Source organism: Mytilus trossulus, chromosome 1 (genome assembly GCF_036588685.1).
Source record: "Mytilus trossulus isolate FHL-02 chromosome 1, PNRI_Mtr1.1.1.hap1, whole genome shotgun sequence".
NCBI classification, from domain to species: Eukaryota; Metazoa; Mollusca; class Bivalvia; order Mytilida; family Mytilidae; genus Mytilus; species Mytilus trossulus.
The window spans coordinates 17,319,098-17,345,967 of record NC_086373.1 but is presented as its reverse complement, the minus strand read 5'-3'; the positions used below and the strand labels follow the sequence as shown (position 1 = coordinate 17,345,967).

Here is a 26,870-nt window from a genome sequence, read left to right as displayed (position 1 = left end):
GAGTATGAATATGATTATGGTAGGTATAAGTAAATTGATTAAAAAGTAAGCCACAATGTTGTCTACTGTTGTGGATTATTCTCTGTAACTATATTTTATAGATAGTATTAAAACGATGGATAAAAGTGATATCTTTAAATAATGTAAGTGTTTAATAGACCTCTATCAAAATATGCGATATAAAACGTTTAAATTGTAAGATGGCAAAGATTTGAAGCCAATTGATAAAGAAATTCGAAACTGCAGGTAAAATTTTCGTCTATAAAAGCCGATCCAAATATACAAATCTTTTTGAAAACTCAACTAAAAGGAAGCATAAAATCTGACAACACTAAACCCTTGGCTATCGACTGACGGAACGAATGCAAAACATTTGTCCTAATCCTGACCTGGTACAAACATTTTCCAAAACTGTTAAGCAAACCAAACTGACACAATAAGCTAACGTGACAATAATCGGGATACAGGCCCCAAAATGGTAATAACAAACATCACACAAATACAATATAACTAACAAAGTGCAAGTCAAAACACTTTAAATTAAAATAAATTACAAATATATTTGATAAGACACTAATACTTTTCTTTCTACTCTCACAGATGAAGACGGTAATGTCAAAGTTAAGAAAACAAAAGGGAAAACAGGTGGTGCAGGTATGTATTACTTGGTGATTGTTACTTTTAACCCCGTATTGTGCATGGAACTTGGGGTAGGATGCTCTATTTAAGAAATTGATAAATAGTATTCAACACTTTCTTGTAAATAAAGGCAATAGTAGTATACCGCTGTTCAAAACTCATAAATCTTGTAAAATCCATAAATATCTTCTTTTTTTAAATAGAACGTTTCGTTTTAAACATCCACCCGCATAAAATTTGTTAAGTATTAGGTAATCATTTTGAAATACTGTTTAAACCTAATGGTTATTGCCTCACAAATAACTGAACTAGTTAAACTGTTGTAATGATTCATGTTGGGACATCCCGTATAGTTTTAAAAGAGAGAGAGAGAGAGAGAGAGAGAGAGAATAGATATAGGAAGATGTGGTGTGAGTGCCAATGTGACAACTCTCCATCCAAATAATAATTTCTAAAAGTAAACCATTATAGCTCAATGTACGGCCTTCAACACGGAGCCTTGAAAAAGAAAAACATGATTCAAGTGTCTTTATCTCAAAACTAGACTTCTGTCCTCACAAATGACATTGCATAGTTCAAGCCTATTGATAAGTTACATTTCCATGTATCTGTTTCATCTAAATAAATAATGACATTCCTATGAAACACTTAAAAATGTAAATTGGTTTGAGCATTATATATACCGTAAAATTAGAGATCAATATTTAAAAAACTGTGAACTATAATTATTCAAATGTCCAGATAGAGCATATTACCTTTACCAATTAAAATTTATAAGAAGGATATTCATTTTCATGTTAAAATTTTCTACTAGCCCAAATATTCAAGGTTACATTACAAAAAAAATATAGATATAAGGAATAAATAGTAGGTTACATTATAGAAACATAAATAGTAATAAATAGTATCATTTCCTTAAGAAAAACATATGTTAGACGGAAAAAAACTATGTTTGAATTTGAAATACAAATAACTACAAAAGTATGTGAAGTAACACATCGACATATTTATCTAATAGGCGATGATTCCGATGACGAACAGTTTGAAGTAGGAGCTGATGGTAAAATCAGATTAAAACCAGGAAAAAAGAAAATTGATCTGGATAAACTTACTGATGATGATCTACGTAGATTAGGAATAGATCCAACGTTATCGAAAGCAGAAATCGCCAGAAGATTAAAGGTAAAAAAAATACCAAAATCTAGTAGACGTAGTTTTTTTATTTGTTAGTAAATCATTTCAAAATTCATTTCAAATAAAAGTATTATAAGTTTCTAGTAGCAATTATTTAACAAAAAACTAGTTTAGCTAAATATTTAAAGCACTGGAGTTAGTTGTAGAACCCTAACAAATATGGTTTAATTGTGATAAAGCTTATCATTACATTAAAATTTATTTCATAGGAAAAATTCGGGGATGATATCGATATCACTGAAGGAAAGAAGAAGATAGGAACAAAAAATATGGACGATTATGGAAGTGATGCTAATACGGATGACATGGCAAATGACAGTGACCTTGATGTTTCCACATGTATGTTATTACTATTAAGTTTGGTTTTTAAAACTTTATACACATATATCAAAAGATTTGTCTGCTGGAAAATAAATTAAGCGAAAATTACAATAGGGACATTCAGTCATCTGTCGATAATAGATACCATGGCTAAAAAAAAAAAACACACATGGATTGTGGAAATGGCTATGAATAACAAATATGTAAATTTGTTGAAATTTTTATAATCTGTTTTGTTTTTAAGATAATTTTGTGTTGTTCCTGAATAGCACATAATAGTTTGTTACAAAAGTGAATGCTTATGATTCGAGACATTTTAATTTTGTAAACATTATTGTTCTTTAATTTAAGTAATTGGAAACAAGAGAGTAAATGTGAAACTGAAGAGAGGTGGACAAGCCATTATAGATCACATGAAAAAGATAATCACACAGTCAAGCCTGAGAGAAGAAATAGCCAAAAATTTAGATGAAAGAGGTAGGCAAAATGGCAATTATTCATCTCGAATGTAAAATACCTTATGTTGACTGTCGTTCTGTTCAAAAAGATTAGTGGATAAACACCACATATAAATTAAGATCCGTTAACCAAGAACTTTAAAAGGAATCGTATAAAAATGGACCTAAACAGTACCATTGCTTTCAGCATTAGTAATCAGAATGACTGTATTGCTTTTCTCATTGTAGGTGACATAGACTTTGTGACACATTATCGTCTAGTTGACCCCAATAAAGTGGAATCTTATGCCAAAGCATTTGTTGTAGAAGATGATGACATGGATACGGTTTTATCGTTCAAGGTATGTAATGATTCACAGATTCTTATATAACAATTAAGAGCTTCTTATTTTATGGTTTAGAGCTTCTGATAACATTTAATAGAATTACTTTAAAATTGATTAAAAAAAACTTATATTAAAATGAGTTATAAAACCATTCATAACATTACTTGTATTGAGATTAAGAGCTGACTACATCATAATATAGAGCTACTTATGAAATGATTCACATATTTTACTTATAGAGAGATTCAATTATTGGGAGCTACTTATAATTTAATTCATAGTTTCCATAATAATGGAGAATTTTTTGTATCATGATAGAGAGAAACTTGTGATTATGGACTCTTTTAATGAGGATTCAGAAATAGTACTAAACTATGCATATGAGTTATACATGATTAATATTTGATTTTGTAAATCTTCTGGATTTAAGGAAACAAACGTAGCATTGGATGGAGTACCTAGTGTGCAACAAATGACAAATAAACAGCTTGATTATGTGCTGAGTGTGAGTATCATTTCCAAAATATAGAAAGTTTGATTTTTTTGTATGTGTTAACACATACAGTTTCTGGGCCTTCTTTTCAATAGGCATAAATGAAGAGTTCATTTGTTTATTGTTTGACTGACAAGATCCAAATTACTTATCTGCTTACCACACCGGAGCAGCCGAGTTTATTCCGGTGATTGTGGTGGAGATCGCTTTTGCTCAGTCTGCAATTTTCTATGTAGTGTTATTGTTGATTTTCTGATTTTTTCTTTTTTTTTTAATCCAAATGACAGTCAATTAATACTTTACAAAATAATACCAAAAACTAAGGATTTTCTGATTACCAGGTATAGATTACCTAAGCCGTATTTGGCACAACCTTTTGGAATTTTGGTTCCTCAATGCTCTTCAACTTTGTACTTGTTTTGCTTTATAAATATTTTGATATGAGCGTCACTGATGAGTCTTATGTAGACGAAACACGCGTCTGGCGTACTAAATTATAATCCTGGTATCTTTGATAACTATTTACTTCTCTGAAAAACAATTACAATTCATGATAACTTGCAAATATATTGATACTTAATATGCTAATTTAAACACAATATCAAAATAATAAACATGAATGTAAATTCACATAATAATTATATATTAAATTGACTTATATGTTTATCAATTGGACAATTTATTTAATGCATATTTAATTCTTTCTTGCAGGTTTTGAATCTAAATGATGCATCAAGGGTAACATTCCGAATGTTTGCTGTGATATCAGCACTGTGTGACAGAGTAACAATGATGGAGTAAGTTATTTAACGTCAATACAAATTTGTTTCACTATAAATCAGAAAAAAATAGAAAATTCAGGGATGTTCAACTATTTTCTATGATATTTGTTTGAGGTGGAAACTATCACAATACACATTTTGTATTTCAAAATATTTTACTTGTTATATTTTAAGTTTGTTGATGTGTTACATATGTGGTTTTTGAACATGAATTAGGCCGTTAGTTTTCTCGTTTGAATTGATTTACATTTGTCATTTCGGGGCTTGTTATAGCTGACTATGCGGTATTGGCTTTGTTCATTGTAGAATACCTTATGGTGACCTATAGTTGTTAATTTCTGTGTCATTGGTCTCTTGTGGAGATCCCTCATTAGCAATCATATCACATCTTCTATTTTATAATATTATTTTTTTTACCTTCCAGTCCACTCAGCAAACATTTATTGGAAATATGTAATTTACTCGATATAGAAAGGAAAATGGATTTATACAAAGCCATGTTTTACTGTAATGTGGAATCAGAAAGAGATAATAATTTCATTAAAGCAGAATCGTTAAGGATAGAACTTATTGCTGGTGGACTGAACTGGAAGCAACAAGAATTTATCATGGAAAGATTACAGCCAAACAGCTTTTTCGAGGTATGAAATTACAGAATTAAATCTTCAGACCTATTACCAGCATTTAGTACATTGAAAACACGTTTTATTTGCAGTTGTTTTCTGTGATGCTTGGCATTTTCATTCAAATACAAAACCGTTACGAGTATAAATGACAATCAATAAAAATGAAAATGTAAAGAATGAAAGATAGGGTCAAGTTATATAAGTTTAAACATCTCACAAAGATTTGAATACGCTTTTCAACAAATTGTTCCTTTTTTCTACTAGTATTATTCACTTGATATAATTGAGAACAAATGCTATGATTTCAATGCAATCAAATCGTTACTGGAATTACAAGTGATCAAGATCAAATATGAGAAGATAAAAACAACTTTTTGAGAGCAATGAATGCTAGATGTTTCAAAATAAATTCATAATACCAAATATATATATAAAGATTTGCTCAACACTGATTTTTATTATAATCATTGGACATACCATTTTTTTTCACTTAAATGAAGAATGTGCCAGTTGTACTAAATTTTGCACTTAAAATATTTGCTTTAATTTCTATTTATGTATATCATTGTATGTTTTAGGTTTCTTTCTTGGATTATTTGGTATATGTTCCGTTGTTTCTGTCCATGCATGACAATATATGTGATAATCCATTAGACATGTCTGATAACAAGTATGATTCATCACTTCGAAAACCTTCCGGTGCACTCAGACAACGAGATATTAATCCACTTGGTCAGCCATTGAAGAAGACGTCAACATATATGTTAAAACAAAGGGCCAAAGACCTGGCAGAGGGTAGAATAAGCAAGGATGACCTCAGGAAAGAACAAATAGAACTATTGAACAAATATAATAAGTATGTATAAGATATTTTAATTTACTATGCGTCTTCTGACATGTTTTAAAATCACATATTCGTGTTTTATCAACATCATATAGTTCACGTTTTTTGATTGAGTTAATTCTGCTAATTGATATTTTATCGTATGTTTTTATATTTTGTGATGTAATGCTATTGTTTCAGAAAAAGGGAGAAGGTTTGGGCTCATTAAAACGTTTAATCCCGCTGCAAATGTTTGCACCTGTCCTAAGTCAGGAATCTGATGTACAGTAGTTGTCGTTTGTTTATGTAATATATACGTGTTTCTCGTTTCTCGTTTTGTTTATATAGATTAGACCGTTGGTTTTCCCGTTTGAATGGTTTTACACTAGTAATTTTGGGGCCCTTTATAGCTTGTTGTTCGGTGTGAGCCAAGGCTCCGTGTTGAAGGCCGTACTTTAACCTATAATGGTTTAATTTTTAAATTGTTATTTGGATGGAGAGTTGTCTCATTGGCACTCACACCACATCTTCCTATATCCAGTTATGTTCAGTCCAATTTTCTTTTTACTTATTTGGTGTTTATTGATATTTTTATGTTGATAACGTTGGTATGAGCACGTGAGATTTTTGGCTATGCTTATAAACAACAAAAGATGAATAATATTTCTGCTAATTTTTTTTTTTAGAAAAAGCTGTTTTTCATTTACAGTCTATAACTTTTAAACTGTTAAGCATGTATATATCTAAATTGTGTACTTTATGATTGAATCGTCATGCCATTATGATTTTTAAATTTTATTAATGTATGTACGTTCATTATTTATATGTTTTTAGGTTGCCTGACCTCTTAGCAGATACGCCTCTTCCAAGAACTGGATCACCTCCTGGACTCAAATAGATTGGACGTCAACACGAATCACCAGAGCTGATGCTGCTGCAAAATAACAAAACAAAACATATTTGATTATGAAATCCGAATTCACATACAATTTTTTTCTTTTAACTGTTTGAACTTCTGTACAGTATTTGTCGAAACAAAAAAAAACTTATAGTTGATTCATGTTGTTTTTACACGATAAAAACACATGAATTATTCATTGAATACGTTACAGAACTCAGTCCCTTATATATTACAAATATAGTACCCGATGTTTGCCTCTATATTTTTAGTGACAAAAATGTATATTATCATATTTTTTTTTTATAAAATGTGCCAAAGTAGTGGATAACCGTTTAGATGTTTCTTTGTCTTCTGATTGTTATTTTTATTGTTAGGAAGGACTAGTAAACTTAAGTATATTTATTATATAAAGATTGAAGTCACTATAATTTTACTATTATACCCTTAGTGCAGTCACATAAATGGTATGTTTTAAATAAATAGTATCCTGTAACTTTATAACCAAAAATCTGATTGTTTGACTATATATGAAAAAAAAAATTATAAATTAATTCATTTTTTGTGGAATCACTTAAATTGCGTATCTGAATTTGCTAATCCATAAATTTCGAAATGGAAATAAAAAAAACATTTTCTGAGATATTTAAAAGGTGTGAATTCGATCTCATAAGAATTTAAAATGTCCGGATGTTCGTTGATATGTATTGGCTGCTACGTGTTATGTTACCAAAGGAGATACTTGTTGTGTGTATATTTGCTTTCTGATGTGCCATATTTTATTTGTTGCTATAAGTTTTGTTTTTAGATAAAACTTTACATACCAAAGTGCATTTAAATGTATATATATAACTTATTAGATAATGTGAGTTTTAATACATTTTTTTTAAATGAAACGACGAAAATTAGTATAACATTGTTTTCTGAAGATGTCAAATGTTTCTCAATCTTATTCCATGCAATGATACGTCATTACAGAAACCGGCAACATGATAAGATCTTATTCCATGCAATGATACATCATTACAGAAACCGGCAACATGATAAGTCTTTAAATTATACAAAACATTTTTTTTTTTTTAGTCTGACTAATTGTCGAAAAAATGTAAATCTTTTTAATGTATGATAAAATCAGACATTTTGGTACAGACAGTTTACGTGCATTTTTTCTTTAAAAAACAGAATGGCTAGTATACGTCTTTTACGCCAGTATTTCGATATGTTTTTCGGTCACTGTGTATAAAGAGAATGAATTTAGATACACAAACAATTATGATAAATTATATCGGCAATTATTACAAATCTACGCAGGAGCAAAATGATTTAATATATGCATAATTAGGATATTATGTGCACTTCATTACTTGTTATATTAGTATATTACTTTTCTCTGTTGAACATGTGTAGCTAATATTATTATTGTGTACCATTTGATATAGATATTAATATCAAAAGCACTTGTTTTTCCTGCACCTAATTTAATATTTATAGTTTTTGAAGATCTGTGATATGATTTTGTAAAGAAAGACATAGATTTTGCTGCTGCATAGCAATTTTATATTTTTCAGTTTGAAAAGAGATATGGTTACTTTTATGAATAAAATTCTTTACTGTTGTCAAAGTGTTTGTTTTCGTCTAATACCATAAATTGCTTTCACCTCGACCACATTTGACGAGCCAAATATTCTAGGTTTACATCCATGAAACTACTTTATTGTTGTTTCAAAAAGTCTGCTTTATTGCTGGTACTGATACGTAACATTATTGAAATATCAATGGCATTTAAATCACAATGAAATGACGTGAATTTCAAATTATAATATATACATGATGAAATACTCATTCTTTAAATACATTGACAGAGGCGAAACAGAAGAAAGCTAAGTAAGTACAAGTTAGATGCATAACAATTGCACTGTTTTCCAATTTTCTTGAATTCACATCTTGCAAAGAACCTTCAATTAACAAAATATAATTCAGTTCTCTTTGCCTTATTTCAGACACATTTTCATAACTTCACTCACTGAATTTAATCTTTTATGTCTGTTTGTTTTGGTCACACTATATAATGAAATTGTATGTGACAATCTAACAAAGGAGACGTTTCGCTAGGTATAAAACCTGGTTCAATCCATCATCTTCTACTTCAGCAAATGCGTGTATCAAGTCAGGAACATGACAGTTGTTATCCATCGTGTGGTGTGTACGTTTTTAATTTTGCCATTTTATATATCCTCAGAGTTCGGTAGTTCCGTCATTTACTTTTCAATGATTTTGGGTTTTTTTTAATTTTTAAACATCTATTCTGAATATATCTTCTGTATAACCGTTCAGTCAAGAACGATAAAAACTTACAGTTTTTTAATTTAGTAAGAAATTCAATTGGTTTTTTTTTATATTATCAATAACTCCTACAATTTTACACTTTGATCGTTGAAATGTCATAAAAAAAAATCACGTACTGAAAACAAGTAAAATCACGAAAATACTGAATTCCAAGGAAAAATCAAAAAGGAAAGTCCATAATCAAATGGCAAAATTAAAAGCTTAAACACACAAAACGAATGGATAACAACTGAAAGTATACAAAAGGTATTCTGGATTGTCACTTACTTCATTTTACAAGACACTTCTAACATATTTTTTTAGTAAAATTTTCAGATGAAGAAACCAATTTTGTATAATTAACGCTTGTAGTTTTCAACCATTGAAAGTGTACACTACTATTGGAGTTATATATGCATCTATTATTTATGAATTAGTTGAAAAACTGTTTCCATCTCTTATTTTCAAATGTTATAATTTTTGTTATATGTCGTTATCATGGTTTATTTCCAATTATAAAAAAAATCGCTGTGGTTGATACGTGTATCTATTGTTTAATAAGAATTGTGTGCAGCCCCAACAATTGAACCATTTTCATTTCCTTTTCCATAAATTTTTTTACCAGAATGCTTTTAAAAGACTGTAATTCAGTGGTTGTCGTTTGTTTTTGTGTTACATATTTGTTTTTCGTTCATTTTTTTTTTACATAAATAAGGACGTTAGTTTTCTCGCTTGAATTGTTTTACATTGGCTTATCGGGGCCTTTTATAGCTGACTATATGCGGTATGGGCTTTGCTCATTGTTGAAGGCCGTACGGTGACCTATAATTGTTAATGTTTGTGTCATTTTGGTCTTTTGTGGATAGTTGTCTCATTGGCAATCATACCACATCTTCTTTTTTATATTTAATTAATATGCAACGTTATTAAAGACAATTTGTTCGAGAATTCGATATAAAAGGAAATACTTTTCCGTAGCCAAGATTCAACCGCATATAAAATTGTTCTGTTGTGTTAATTGCTCCCTTCTTTTCGTATTCCTCTTTAACATTGTCATTTTTGTTTAGTGGAAAATCGTCATGGTTATGCTTCATAAATTGGATTTATCACGGCAGTTGCGGGTGGCCATTTAATTTACATTTATGATATAACAAAGTTTAGAGATCCTCCATTTGTACTTTATTTTACGGAATTTTCTATAACGTATAGTATTTGTCACAGATTTAAATCCATGCATCTTAATTTCAATCTTAATTCAGTTTTGTTGTAAAAGAAAAACATAAGTCAATCCTATAAATTTTTACCAATCTTAAGTAATAACTGAAAAGAGGGACGAAAGATACGAGAGGAATTGTATGCGACTGTCGTACAAGTGAGAAGTTTGGCAGGTTTAATTTACCATTTTCAACACAAGGAAATGGATGTAGCAAGTCGGAAACATGTCAGTAATTTTTAATTCGTCTGACTTGTTTTACCATTTGTTAAGAGACATTCAATTTTGGATTTTTTTTGGGGTTCGGTAATATTGTAATCTTACTTTTTCCTATGTAAAAATCTTAGTTTTTTGTGTTTGAATAGAGAAACATTGTCATAAAATAAGGTTGAACAATTCTTGAATGAGATGCGTCATCGAGTATCCAAGATAATTGTGATTAGTTTTTAAATCATGAATTATAATTGAATTATCAGGTTTTAATATTATATATACAATTAAAATATACTGTTTACTGCATCAATAGTTCTAAATTCACCATAGGAGATTCATAGCATACATGTATAATTTGTCTCTGACCATACTATTGCTATTTTTATCAAAGAATAAACAAAAAAGGTAAAAATGATGGAGGAGGAAAAGGACAAAATGGCGGCGGTGGAAAGGACAAAAATGGCGGCGGTGGAAAAGGCAAATATGGTGGAGGTGGAAAGGGCAAAAATGGTGGAGGCGGAAAGGGTCAAAAGGGTTCCAAAGGAGGAAAGGGGAAATTAACGAAGGAAGAAAAACAAAGACTGAAGGCTGGAAAGAGAAACGCTGACAGTGACAGTGATTTTAGCTATCGAAGTGTTGTCAGTGCTGGCGGCACACGTCACGTGAGACGTCGACGTAAAAGAGCAGACGGCACATACAGTGACAGTGATTCATATCATAGCAGTCAGGACGAAGATGGCGCTGAACGACGACGCCAACGTCGTAAAGAAAGAGGAGATCTCGATACAGAAACAGGTGATAGTACTAACCCTAATACTAGCAATGGGAGCCGAGATCATCACCATGATGGCGACAGTGATTATAGTTACGCAAGTGAAGTTAGCGAAGGTGGTACGAGATACGAAGTCAAACGCAAACGACTTCGAGATGAAGATGGAAATGTTATTGGATATGGTGAGAAAGAGGCTGCTGGTGATAATCTCAGTGATACAGAATCTGTAAAGACAAGACGAGGTGTGCTTTTTTTAATATTAAAGATTTCATTATTATTAAATTATTATACTGCTTTACAAAAAAATCTGTAGCTTTTATGGTTGATAGATAATTGTTGGTATATGGTCGTGTTAATCTAATTCTTTAAAGATGGAAGACATTCAAAAACATTTTTTTAAATTCAACTTTGAACCATCCACCGTAATGTATTGGTTTAATTGTTTTATTTTCCAATATTGGCCTATTTTGTCCGGATAGACAGTGATGTTGAAATAAAATAAAATTTTGGCCTTCAAAATTTGATATTATAAAAAAAAAGAGAGAGGGGTGTAAGATTTTATCAGTAACATTTGTATATTAACTAATTTCAAGAGATTTAAATATCGTAATATTGAGAAATCATCAAATTCTGATCGAGTCCGACAATTCCCGGAAAGATGATCCGAAAATTTGTCTATGTATATATTCCGTCGATGACTTTTGTTTTTTTTCTCTCCAAAACTGAATTTTAATATAATGCTTTTTTATTTCAGGATCAATGGATGGAAGGTGGGTCAATTTATAATTCGGTTAATCAGGCCACTTGTGTCGACGGGTTTTGTTATTTTTTAAGAAATATTTTACTGAATTTAATCTTGAAATTTATGTATTTTCTGTATTTTTACTTACAAAAATTGTGCAAAATTCAGACAAAAAGCATATAACTAATATTTGTATTTCAAAACAAGCTCATCTTTCTTTCCAACCTTCATCTCGATACAGGGCAAAACACAATGAAAGATGTACATTCTATGATTTATTGGAAAACACCACTCAGTTCAAAAGCAAAGTATATAGAATTCAGATTTACTTTTTCATTACTATAAGTATTCTTCGGTAATTTGATAACTGACGGGATATTATTTAATCAGTTGCGTGATTTAAATGAAACATTTGAAGGCTCATGAAGATTCAATATACAATGTTACAGATGGTTAAGAAGACTTTGCATGTTACTTTGATTAGTTGTACTTTTAAATGATTAAGTAAGTGCATTGCATTTCTCTAAATAAAAAAATAAAAAACATTAATCAAAGATGCGCATTTACAGATAATAAACTAAAAAATCATTGGAAAAGTTATCTTAATTGTCAATTATATCATTAAATTATGTGGCAGGTTTAATGAGTACTATTTGAGAAAATTCTAAAATGGTTAATTTTTATTTCTTTAAGCTTTGTGAAAGATCGCATCAATATTGAAGATGTGCTTGGTCCACAAGTGATTGAACACAACGAAAATAATGGAATGAAAGATAGTTTAAACTGGCCAGGTACAGTTGATAAATTAGTTGAATAAAAAAATCTAGTTTAGTTTTTCTGGATTTATTTCCCTTGACCTGGCGGGGTTTAACCGGTTCGCTTATTAAAGAACAGTACATCTATAGACAGGGGTTTTTGGATAAACTCATCATTGAAGTGTCCAGTTATTTGTCCTATATTATACACTCAGTTCTTTTGTATATACGTTCGGTCACAATGATATGTGATTCGAAATCAAGGATAATTATAACTGCAATCATCCTTATCACACACATATTCAAAAAGACTGGCCTTATGCAAATTAAAACGTAAGCTCCACCCGATAAGTTCGAATACCATTGGTAATAAATAATCAACTTTTGGAAGGTATCTAGCATAGACATAAATATGGAGAAGTAGGCGTGATACGTTATCATTATTTGTGCTGTAAATGACGAAATTGCTAATTTGTATGCTATTTTGTTAATGTTAGAAAATCACATATAGGTAAAGGTTAGGGATTGTAAGTGCATCAACAACCTACTGAATCATTGTTTCAAAATTTCATGTAAATTATATTGTATATATTTAGCCATGCGATTGCACTCTAATAAACTATTTATGTATGTGTTCATTCGTGTAAGTATTCACTGAAATGTTCTAATTTTTCTTTTTTTAGAGAATTCTCTTGAGCGTATTCCTTCTGGGTTTAGTGATGCAACAACCGATGACGATGATGTTGATTTATCTAAAATGACAGAAGAAGAAAAAGAAGAGTATTTCAAGAATAAGGAGGAACGAAGGAAGGAACGAGAAGCCAGGAGAAGGGCTAAATACGGAGATAAATATGATGAAATAATGAAGAAAAAGCAGGAGTAAGTAAATTTTAGAAATTAACGATGTCTTACTTTAATATCCTGCTCATCTTTTGTTCTAGCGATATTTTGTAACATTGTCATATAAGCGGGAGGTTTAGGTAGCATAAAACCAGGTTCAACACACACTCTTTTTCTTAAAATGTCCTGTAACAAGTCAGGAATATAGCAGTTGTATTTAAATAGTTCGCTTCTATGTATGTTTGCGTATGGTTTTGTTGCATGTAAATGTTTCTGATATTCCTCCTCTTACAGTTAATTTGTTTGCCGCGGTTTTAGTTTGTAACCCAGATTCGTTTTCTTTCTATTATTTATGACTTTTGAATAGCAGTATACTACTGTTGCCTTTATGTGCCACCTAGTTAATGAAAGTGCAAATATAAGATATGCAGTGATTTCTTCTGTTTTATCATGCTTTATTTGTGTATTCATATGGTTTGAAGGTATTTGACCATCGCTAAACTATTATTGTCTCTTGTTAACATTCTAGAAATGTTTAAGCTATTATATAAAAATATAAAAAAACAGGATCGGTTATCAATTTTAGAAAAAAAGAAAGAGAAAAGAAAGAACAAGAACAAGAACAGTCAAATGAAGATAAAGAAAAAAGAGACCAAAAGGAAAAGGATGACAAAACAAGTGGAAGGAAATCATCACTCAGAAAGTTTTCTGATTCTCTTGGTAAAGGAAAGGAACCAGCTAAAAGTATGGTTACATATGAAAAAGGACCTCCCAGAGAAACTGGCGGAAAGGAAACATTTGATAGCAGAGAACACGGTCTTGCACACGACTCGTAAGTCTTTCACAATACTCAGGAATATTCATATTTAAAATAAGAATATTTTACTTTAAGAATGTTTGAATTTCAAAAAATGACGACATAGTGAAAATATCTAAGATTTTGAAGTTATTTATAATAAAGAAGATGGTGCCAAATATCAGTTATTCAACTGTTATCAATATAATGGCTCTTTTTGTTTCTTCCCATTTGCAACTTATTTACATATGTAAAATATTATATTTAGCAGCTCATCTTTACCATAGTGACCTTATTCCTTGCTTCCATTTTATCGGTTATTTGTCGAAAGTTATCTTCCCTTTAACAACTTAAACATTTAGCATATGAGCAGAAAGGGCATATAGAAGCTTCTTTTTTTTATTTATTCTTATGTGTGTCTAATTTTTAAAGAAAATATGCAGTGATTTTGACTTTTCAATTTGAAAATTATCTAGGCGATCAGTAAACTTTAAGTTTTCTTGTTGTTGAACCGTATCGAAGATATTGTAACACTTTGGATGTCCTTGTGATAAAAAAAAAAGAGATGTAAGATGTATTGCAACGTGTTATATTTTATAATCATTTGGTTAAATTTTGTAATAAACTGTTTGTTGTATTTTGCCTTACAGATGGGGTAAAAAGGATAAGACAGATATGAGCCTTCGAAGAGGTAAGACATCCAAACAGTATTCAAATCAGTAATGTAATCAAAGGAATTATACGACAATGAATCCATAGAACTATATGTTTAATAGAGAAATAAAATACATTAATGAAATATGTTTATTTTCTATATTTCCAAAATTTATGCTCATTTATAAGGTTTCATTTCTAGATCATATTGAATATATTCTGAAAATAATAATTCCTGTCACATATTAATCGCACCTTTATATCATATCGAAGAAAACTTAATGGAAACCTACTGAGTTAAGTGTGTCGTTATCTCTTTTCTGGAACTTTACAAGAAACGTGCAATCAAAATATTTAAATGCCAAAGCTGTATGAATATTTAGATAAGTGGAGAGTAATATGTATGAAAGGGGTCTACGAAATGTCCGAGTCCACTTAGCGTAATTATTACGGGAGGGAGTTGAACCTTCAGAGAATGACGTGTTTTGTTCGTTGTTTATATCTTGTTCTTAGGAATATGTTACATGAGCTGTATTTGGCAAAACCTTTTTGGAACATTGGGTACATAATATTCTCATAGATCGTACTTTATTTGACCGTTTAATATTTTAATTTAAGTGTCATTTATGAGTCTTTTGTAGAAAAAACGCGTGCCTGGCTTACAAAATTTAATTCTGGTATATAAAATGATTGTATGTATACAGACTTATAAGTATATTCTAGATTAAATGTTACTGTATATGTATGTCTGGTTTTTTTTTTATAAATAGGTAGCAGTGATGTAGATTTTGTTCCTAATAAACTTCGAAGGGAAACTACAATGTTGAAGAAGCTGCCAACTATTCCCCAAGGAAAGGTGGCTGAAGGTAGATATAGTCAACTTATTTTTCAAATCAGGTCCTTTATAAAGCCGAATATACTGTATGTTGTTTTATTTTCTCTTTTTAAAGGCCCTATGATTGCCTGTGATCATAGATTATTTATGTTTTTTTAAGCGAGATGCATTTTCTCATTCTCATCTCATCGACGTACGACAGCCCGTCGATGAGATGATGATGAGAAAATGCATCGAGTCACATAATTCGAAATCCGAGTCTCATAATTCGGATGAGTTCAAGACTGAGGATTTTTTAAAGCTCACGAAGAAATATACATGTATGCAGAAGAAATACACATGCAGACAGACTGACGATCATTTGTACTTGATTTATATAGAAATGGAAATTTTTTATTTGTTAGAAACATATGATTTGATTACTTTAATTTTCTACAAATTAGTTAATAAAATTCACGGTAAAATATTTAAACGTACGTCTAACGAGGAATAATCTTTTTTGTTTACATTTCACCGCAGTCATCCATTAACGTTATTTTTATAGTTCAGGCTAAATTTTTGTAATTGACCGACACTCTAGCGCGTGGAAATGGATTGATACGCTGTTGATACTCGAGTGATATGAAAATTATCACAAAAAAGATCAAAGGAAAAATACATAATGGTAACATTCATTTGTTTTTTTCTATAAATCGAGGTTGTATAGACACTTGGTCTGTTGTTGGACATCTTATGACGATGTCTATATGTCTTTTTTTTTTCATGTCGCTGGGTTGATATCGGATTTACGCACAACTCACATCTATTGTTTTTAACATTTCTTAATCAAACTTATAGATTTAGTGATGAATGCTGCCGGGAATGTATCTGTTACATTAAAAATTGGAAGTGTTTAAGATTAGTCAATTTCAGAAAATTTTGATCATTGGAAACGTGTTGTGAAACAACCATTCGTTTGTTGCTTCATATTCATTTTGTTACATATCATGAACTGAAGTAAAACTTCAATTTAGATAAGATTATCCTAACTGTAGAAACGTCTTATTAATCACACCATGTAATATGTAATTGACTTATAAGCATTGTTATTGGCATTCCTTTTTTTGTGTATTTTCAGCTACAAAGAAGAAAAAGGTAACTTTATCTAGTATTCGAAAATGTAACCTTTTTATTTATTCCGTGTTCTGTTTTCATTAGTGCATTATAATCAATCTAATATTTATGGTCAGAGAAGAAAATATGGCAGAGAGTGTTAACGAGTTGTTTAAAGATTATAAAACTCATTTGAGAAAATATTATGAATATTGAATTCTGTAATTAGCGACTAGAAGTATAGCCACGGTATGGGTTAACATAGCTGTAATTAGCAAAACCTTTCTCTATTTTAGTTTGAAAACTTCTTATTTATTTTAAGCATGTAATATCGATGCACAGACTGTTGATCACATTAACAAGAATTACTCATAGTAAACTTTATATTTTAATGAAAAGTAATTTATCGTTGTAGCCTGGCATGGACGAACGGGATTCATCCCAATGTAAGCATTATTTATGATAATGGTATTGGTCAAATAACAACATTTAAGTTAAAACTATAATATACTAAACGCCTTTGAGTATGTCTCTCCATAAAAAAAACATCACTGCAATATTCTAAGTCGTCGCTCTAATGAAATTTTGTATTTACGCTTGTGATTATGTGTTCTGTTTTAAGGACATATAATGTTTATATACTACTTTGATTTTTGTATACTTTTTATAACGTATAATTATAAAAAAAACAAACAAACAATAAAATAGAGTACAGATATGTAGAAGAAGTTAAAGTTTATTTGTGTACAGTTGTCTATAAATTTGATATTTTGATTAAAACACTATACAGTTTACCAACCTAATTTGTCAATTTAGTGCTATTCTTAACATTGCCATAAAAGCGGGAGGTTTGGCTAGCCACAAAACCAGGTTCAACCCAAAAACAATTCTTAAAATGTCCTGTTCCAAGTCAGGAAAATTGCAATTGTTATCTTATAGTTCGTTTCTGTGCATATTGCATTGTCGTTTGGGTTTTTGTTAAACTTCAGTGTTTCTGTTGTTTCGTTGTTTTCCTCTTATCTTCGATGTGTTTCCCTCTAATTAAGTTTGTAACGCGGATTAAGATAAAGCGAAACCCAACATCCACGGCTTCCCTCTTCATCTTCACACAATTACTATCATTGTTTTCATAGAGCATTGCATGGTTCATGTTGGGAACCATATCGAAATATATTGGTTTCACTAATGTCCTGCAATAATTATATCACATAATCTATAATTATGTTTATAGATTCCTTCTGATAAGAAATTATTAAGTTTGTACTATGTATGCTATTTATAAATTTTATATGTTTGCAATCAATCCTACACTAATATAGCGTTTCGGCGGTATTTTTTTATGATAAATAAAATATTGTTTTATAGGTCCGCCATCATCAGGGATTGTCCTATATATTTAAAAAAATCATGATTTCTATACCTTAGTCGATGTCAGAATATCTGATAAATTTCTGTGCCTTTTATAAGCAATTATCGGTGTTTTTGTGAATACTTCATTGCAAACCACATTATCTCTTATGAGATGCCAATGTTTTAAAAGGTGTTTTCGTAATTTGCTTATGCAAGGATTATATTTAGTAGCCATTACAAGAGGAACTTCCTTTTTACGTTTCCCTTCCTTAGTTGAAAACAAATGTTTTCTATCTTTGGTTAAGGCCTCATTGAAGCTAGACATGATTTCAGTGTCAGCGTAACCCCTATTTATCAAATTATGTTTGAACTTTAAGAGAATTTCTCTAAGGTCATTATCATTGTTTGTTGATCTTCTGTAACGAATTACTTCTCCCCGGATAAATGCTTTAAACACGTGCTCCTTATGAGAGCTGTTTCTGTGCAAATATAGAAAAGAATTCGTAGGTTTGAAGTGGGTTTTCATGTCTAATATATTATCTGCTAGAAATCTTCTGCCCTTGAATAAATGAACGTCTAGAAATGTTGTGTTAGATTCTGAAATGTCATATGTGAATTTGAGAAATTTGTGATGGCTATTAGCCAATTTAAAAAATTCTTCAAGTTCATGTCTTTTACCGTGGTGTATTATTATTCCATCATCCATGTATCTGGCATAATAAAATATGTTTGTCTTGTAAGGAAATGACGAAATAATTTCTTTCATTATTTGATATAATAAAATATTACAACATTCTGGTGCACAGCAGGCCCCAATTGCAGAACCTAGACATTGTTGATATAATCGATCATTAAATTCAAAGATATTATTTTGCAGAACATATCCCAATCATCTGTAGAAGGATATTTTATAGTGTAATGCGATTTATCAAATGCATCATATGCTGCTCTTACTGCTAAAAGAATTTCTTCAATTGGACAGTTGGTAAACATCTGACTTATGTCAAAACTACATAATAGGCAATTGTCTAATGGTTTGATTGTTTCTATTTTTTGTATAAAATCAGATGAATCTCTGATGAACGTATGGTGTTTCTTAACTATTGGCACAAGAAAATAATCAACATAACGACCTATGTATTCAGTGATCGTACCAATCTGGGAAATGATAGGTCTCCCTGGAGGAACTATTAAATCAATATTAAATCCTATACTCATGACATTGTCATAATCTACAAAATTTATTTTATGTATTTTCGGTAATATATGCATTTGTCCCGGTCCGTAATTTTTCTGATTGCCATTTATCATGTATTTGAATGAAATTTCGTCAATTTCATTGTGAATGTGCATTCTTGTGACATAATCATTGATATTATTTCTGAGAACCTTGAAGTCAAAACCGTCAAGACTTGTGTAGTGATGCGATTGTAATTGCCGATAAGCTTCAGATAAGTAAATATTCTTATCAAGAACAACAACATTGTTGCTTTTATCAGCTTTCTTAATAAGAATTGATTTGTCTCGCAAAAGTGAAGATATGCTTGACCTCTCACCAGGTTTCAGATTGTCTCTAAATCTCCGAGGCTGCATTGACGACAACTCATGTTTTGTTTGGAAAATATAATTTTCAAGTGCATCACAGCTGTAGTGAGGTTCATATTTGCTATTCTCCCTGAATGGGTGTATATTTTCATTCTTTGAATAAAATAGATATTTACATCTTAATTTTCTAGCAAATTCATTAAAGTCTCTCATTAAATCATTTTTTGCCCCTTTCAATGCGGGAGCAGGTATGAATTTCAACCCTTTTGAAAGTAGCAAATATTCATTGTCAGTTAAAGTTTTCATTGACAGATTAACCACATGCTGTTTAGCCTGTTTTATTTGGAATTTTATTTTTGATTGTTGCATTGCAACTTTGTTTCTTTGGCGCTTGCCATACTTTTTCTTTTTCATATGAGCATTAAAGCGTCTAGCCATGACTGCCGCAATATCGCAGAGATGTAGTTGTCGTGTGTGTCAATGCAGACTGGGAAACTCAATGGGGTGTGGCTGGATAGCATAGCTATTATCTGATTGGTCATTGATATAAATTTACTGATTGACAGGAAGTAACGAAAACATTGGAAGTTTAAAACATTTTTATATTGGTAATTATCCCATACGAAAAATATCAAAACAATAAAATATTTACTGTTCATCATGCGTTATGGAATACAAAAAGCGACTAAATAATGTCTGATAAAAAAGAATAACATACCATTAAATAGAAAATTAATCTCAATGTGAAAAAACATATAGTCTGTCAAATAATCACGTTCAAAATTTTACGCACTCATCCAGTAGGTATGAACAATATGTTCGTGTTTACACAGTATAGTTTTTATTACACAGTTAATCAGTATGGTCGTCCTCTCCTGTTATTGCCCTTTTTGAAATGGATGTTGGATCTCTTCCATGTAGGGATGGGTTGTTTGGCACGTATGTCGGTTTTGAACTCTGCTAGATCCTTCTCCTGACGTTCCTTCATGTCCAAGAATCTCTTGGCCAAATCGGATCGAGCCAGGCCAGCACATCTAGTTGCTACACCAATGATAGTTTTGGTGTTATCTAGTTTTTTCTTAATTTCCCCATCAATGGCAGAAATTTTATTGTCTAGGAATTTGACGGACTCTGTTAGTATGTTTGTTTTGATTTCCTTCAGCTTGGTTGTCCATATATCACCAAGTTCCTTTGAATAGTCTCTATTCAGGAGGTCCGGTCTACACTCAAGAAGGATTTTACAGAATGGTGGAATGTTCCCATCCTCTTGCAGACCATAGGCCAATCCCTCTCTGGCCTTAGCTATGGCCAATTTACTGTTCATTATAGTCCTCAAATCCCTGACTGCGCAAGATACCACATCAGAGAAGTCACTTTCAGTTTTGTCTTCCTCCTTCTTCGGTGCCGACGAAATATTTGTCAGGGGAAGAGATAGGTCGAAATCCTCTGTATCGATAGGGTCTTTGAAGGCATCCTGTGTTGGAGGAATTTCCTCTTTTTTGGATTTAGTTAGAGACAGCTTACTCATCTTTACTAGAAATGGCGTGCAGTACATAAAACGTTCAAAGTATAAATGACCAAAGTCTACTAGTGTCAAAGATCACTAGAATGGCAGGAAGTACATTGTCTTATAGGATCTCATAAATCTTATGAGGGTGAAAGGGGGACCGGCAAAATCGACAAATTTTGCAACTTGTTGGTAATTATAAATTTGTTACGGTTGAAATTTTCAAAGGCCACCGAAGCACTATCAGGCTGGTTTGAGCAAACAATTAACTGTAATAAATTACACTCATGGAGTCTTTGTTAAAACAATAGAGCTTATAAAATGGTTTATATATGTTTTATGATCTCTTTGTAAATATTACAATTCAATGGCATTAATTGTGTGAAGTATGGGAAAACCGGATAATCAACTAAATGATTATTCTCGGGTAAGTTCCGGAGGGCAAAAACCCAACATAAACAATTAAGATAAAGCGAAACCCAACATCCACGGCTTCCCTCTTCATCTTCACACAATTACTATCATTGTTTTCATAGAGCATTGCATGGTTCATGTTGGGAACCATATCGAAATATATTGGTTTCACTAATGTCCTGCAATAATTATATCACATAATCTATAATTATGTTTATAGATTCCTTCTGATAAGAAATTATTAAGTTTGTACTATGTATGCTATTTATAAATTTTATATGTTTGCAATCAATCCTACACTAATATAGCGTTTCGGCGGTATTTTTTTATGATAAATAAAATATTGTTTTATAGGTCCGCCATCATCAGGGATTGTCCTATATATTTAAAAAAATCATGATTTCTTTACCTTAGTCGATGTCAGAATATCTGATAAATTTCTGTGCCTTTTATAAGCAATTATCGGTGTTTTTGTGAATACTTCATTGCAAACCACATTATCTCTTATGAGATGCCAATGTTTTAAAAGGTGTTTTCGTAATTTGCTTATGCAAGGATTATATTTAGTAGCCATTACAAGAGGAACTTCCTTTTTACGTTTCCCTTCCTTAGTTGAAAACAAATGTTTTCTATCTTTGGTTAAGGCAATTAAGATAAAGCGAAACCCAACATCCACGGCTTCCCTCTTCATCTTCACACAATTACTATCATTGTTTTCATAGAGCATTGCATGGTTCATGTTGGGAACCATATCGAAATATATTGGTTTCACTAATGTCCTGCAATAATTATATCACATAATCTATAATTATGTTTATAGATTCCTTCTGATAAGAAATTATTAAGTTTGTACTATGTATGCTATTTATAAATTTTATATGTTTGCAATCAATCCTACACTAATATAGCGTTTCGGCGGTATTTTTTTTATGATAAATAAAATATTGTTTTATAGGTCCGCCATCATCAGGGATTGTCCTATATATTTAAAAAAATCATGATTTCTTTACCTTAGTCGATGTCAGAATATCTGATAAATTTCTGTGCCTTTTATAAGCAATTATCGGTGTTTTTGTGAATACTTCATTGCAAACCACATTATCTCTTATGAGATGCCAATGTTTTAAAAGGTGTTTTCGTAATTTGCTGATGCAAGGATTATATTTAGTAGCCATTACAAGAGGAACTTCCTTTTTACGTTTCCCTTCCTTAGTTGAAAACAAATGTTTTCTATCTTTGGTTAAGGCCTCATTGAAGCTAGACATGATTTCAGTGTCAGCGTAACCCCTATTTATCAAATTATGTTTGAACTTTAAGAGAATTTCTCTAAGGTCATTATCATTGTTTGTTGATCTTCTGTAACGAATTACTTCTCCCCGGATAAATGCTTTAAACACGTGCTCCTTATGAGAGCTGTTTCTGTGCAAATATAGAAAAGAATTCGTAGGTTTGAAGTGGGTTTTCATGTCTAATATATTATCTGCTAGAAATCTTCTGCCCTTGAATAAATGAACGTCTAGAAATGTTGTGTTAGATTCTGAAATGTCATATGTGAATTTGAGAAATTTGTGATGGCTATTAGCCAATTTAAAAAATTCTTAAAGTTCATGTCTTTTACCGTGGTGTATTATTATTCCATCATCCATGTATCTGGCATAATAAAATATGTTTGTCTTGTAAGGAAATGACGAAATAATTTCTTTCATTATTTGATATAATAAAATATTACAACATTCTGGTGCACAGCAGGCCCCAATTGCAGAACCTAGACATTGTTGATATAATCGATCATTAAATTCAAAGATATTATTTTGCAGAACATATCCCAAGAGTTAAACTATTGTGGTGACGTCATCCTATTCATTTACCGTGGATTCTTTTTCTAGAATCAACGCTTCCTTAATCCGTCGCTGAAATGGACTCACCATTTTTTATTCTTTTGTTTCCTTTGTGTGCCATTAAGGTTAAATTGGCCAATTTACTGATTTCTGTTCAGTAATGGAATTATTTTAAAAACTTACCTTTAATTTTGTTATTTCTATATGCCTGCACTGGGAGTCGAACCCGTCCATGAATTCTCTTAAGTGTCACTAACATCAACATATCGATGAAACCTCTCGGCTACCAATTGGTTACGATTTTATTGTCTAATTTATATATATAAATGAATATTTGATAAACATCGGTACAACGGACACACATGGATTGTACCTTTATATATACAATAATAGGCAATCTTATCGTATGAGTTGGTAGCCACGAGGTTTGATGGTGATGCTCAATGGGTTAAAACTTGTCGGCTTAGGTTAGAATCCTGGTATTTTTTGGTTGTTGTCCCTATTCTTTGGTTTTCCTATTTTGATTCTTCTTTTTTAAGTTATTGTGGATATTTTGTTTAATAAAAGCGAGTTTGGTCGTTTATTATCGGATCATTGTTAGCTATTCCACATGTTTCAAACCAAAATATTTACATTATAAGTGTCAATTTTTGTTTTATAAATCAATATAGTATGATTTTATCTGTTTATTCGCAAATTTTTATATTAAAAAATCGTGATGTGTCTAGAATAAGACATCTTGTTAGAAATTACGGATACATGCCTTATATATATATGCTATGTATATGTTTTTTGTCAAGTTGTTGTCCCCGGCTTTGACACATTCCCCATTTCTATTCTAATAAGATCAAATATGTCTCATTTTGTCAAAACATGTATTGTTCAGATGCCTGATAAATGAAAATCTTTAAGGACAGAAGTGTTGTGTAAAACATGTGTTTGTATTGTTTTAACCATTTAAAATTGTAATATATAATTTATTGTAATGCATCGTTTGTCACGATCACATGGTTATTTAAACTCACTTACAATACCTTCTAATTAAGAATAGGCTTTAATTTTGAAAAGACATTATCACAATAGTTTAAGTTATAGATACAATGGATAAGCGTTGATTCATGAAAAACAAACCATTCGCCCTGCGGGCTCATGGTTTCTTTTTCAAGAATCAACGCTTATCCATTGTATCTATATCACGGAAACCAAATCATCTGTAGAAGGATATTTTATAGTGTAATGCGATTTATCAAATGCATCATATGCTGCTCTTACTGCTAAAAGAATTTCTTCAATTGGACAGTTGGTAAACATCTGACTTATGTCAAAACTACATAATAGGCAATTGTCTAATGGTTTGATTGTTTCTATTTTTTGTATAAAATCAGATGAATCTCTGATGAACGTATGGTGTTTCTTAACTATTGGCACAAGAAAATAATCAACATAACGACCTATGTATTCAGTGATCGTACCAATCTGGGAAATGATAGGTCTCCCTGGAGGAACTATTAAATCAATATTAAATCCTATACTCATGACATTGTCATAATCTACAAAATTTATTTTATGTATTTTCGGTAATATATGCATTTGTCCCGGTCCGTAATTTTTCTGATTGCCATTTATCATGTATTTGAATGAAATTTCGTCAATTTCATTGTGAATGTGCATTCTTGTGACATAATCATTGATATTATTTCTGAGAACCTTGAAGTCAAAACCGTCAAGACTTGTGTAGTGATGCGATTGTAATTGCCGATAAGCTTCAGATAAGTAAATATTCTTATCAAGAACAACAACATTGTTGCTTTTATCAGCTTTCTTAATAAGAATTGATTTGTCTCGCAAAAGTGAAGATATGCTTGACCTCTCACCAGGTTTCAGATTGTCTCTAAATCTCCGAGGCTGCATTGACGACAACTCATGTTTTGTTTGGAAAATATAATTTTCAAGTGCATCACAGCTGTAGTGAGGTTCATATTTGCTATTCTCCCTGAATGGGTGTATATTTTCATTCTTTGAATAAAATAGATATTTACATCTTAATTTTCTAGCAAATTCATTAAAGTCTCTCATTAAATCATTTTTTGCCCCTTTCAATGCGGGAGCAGGTATGAATTTCAACCCTTTTGAAAGTAGCAAATATTCATTGTCAGTTAAAGTTTTCATTGACAGATTAACCACATGCTGTTTAGCCTGTTTTATTTGGAATTTTATTTTTGATTGTTGCATTGCAACTTTGTTTCTTTGGCGCTTGCCATACTTTTTCTTTTTCATATGAGCATTAAAGCGTCTAGCCATGACTGCCGCAATATCGCAGAGATGTAGTTGTCGTGTGTGTCAATGCAGACTGGGAAACTCAATGGGGTGTGGCTGGATAGCATAGCTATTATCTGATTGGTCATTGATATAAATTTACTGATTGACAGGAAGTAACGAAAACATTGGAAGTTTAAAACATTTTTATATTGGTAATTATCCCATACGAAAAATATCAAAACAATAAAATATTTACTGTTCATCATGCGTTATGGAATACAAAAAGCGACTAAATAATGTCTGATAAAAAAGAATAACATACCATTAAATAGAAAATTAATCTCAATGTGAAAAAACATATAGTCTGTCAAATAATCACGTTCAAAATTTTACGCACTCATCCAGTAGGTATGAACAATATGTTCGTGTTTACACAGTATAGTTTTTATTACACAGTTAATCAGTATGGTCGTCCTCTCCTGTTATTGCCCTTTTTGAAATGGATGTTGGATCTCTTCCATGTAGGGATGGGTTGTTTGGCACGTATGTCGGTTTTGAACTCTGCTAGATCCTTCTCCTGACGTTCCTTCATGTCCAAGAATCTCTTGGCCAAATCGGATCGAGCCAGGCCAGCACATCTAGTTGCTACACCAATGATAGTTTTGGTGTTATCTAGTTTTTTCTTAATTTCCCCATCAATGGCAGAAATTTTATTGTCTAGGAATTTGACGGACTCTGTTAGTATGTTTGTTTTGATTTCCTTCAGCTTGGTTGTCCATATATCACCAAGTTCCTTTGAATAGTCTCTATTCAGGAGGTCCGGTCTACACTCAAGAAGGATTTTACAGAATGGTGGAATGTTCCCATCCTCTTGCAGACCATAGGCCAATCCCTCTCTGGCCTTAGCTATGGCCAATTTACTGTTCATTATAGTCCTCAAATCCCTGACTGCGCAAGATACCACATCAGAGAAGTCACTTTCAGTTTTGTCTTCCTCCTTCTTCGGTGCCGACGAAATATTTGTCAGGGGAAGAGATAGGTCGAAATCCTCTGTATCGATAGGGTCTTTGAAGGCATCCTGTGTTGGAGGAATTTCCTCTTTTTTGGATTTAGTTAGAGACAGCTTACTCATCTTTACTAGAAATGGCGTGCAGTACATT

General features: G+C 31.3%; 1 pseudogene; it reads left to right on the top strand.

The window, feature by feature from the left end:
* Window positions 1-26,870, top strand: part of LOC134717334 (transcriptional regulator ATRX-like) — a 63,374-nt pseudogene that overhangs the window by 26,900 nt on the left and 9,604 nt on the right.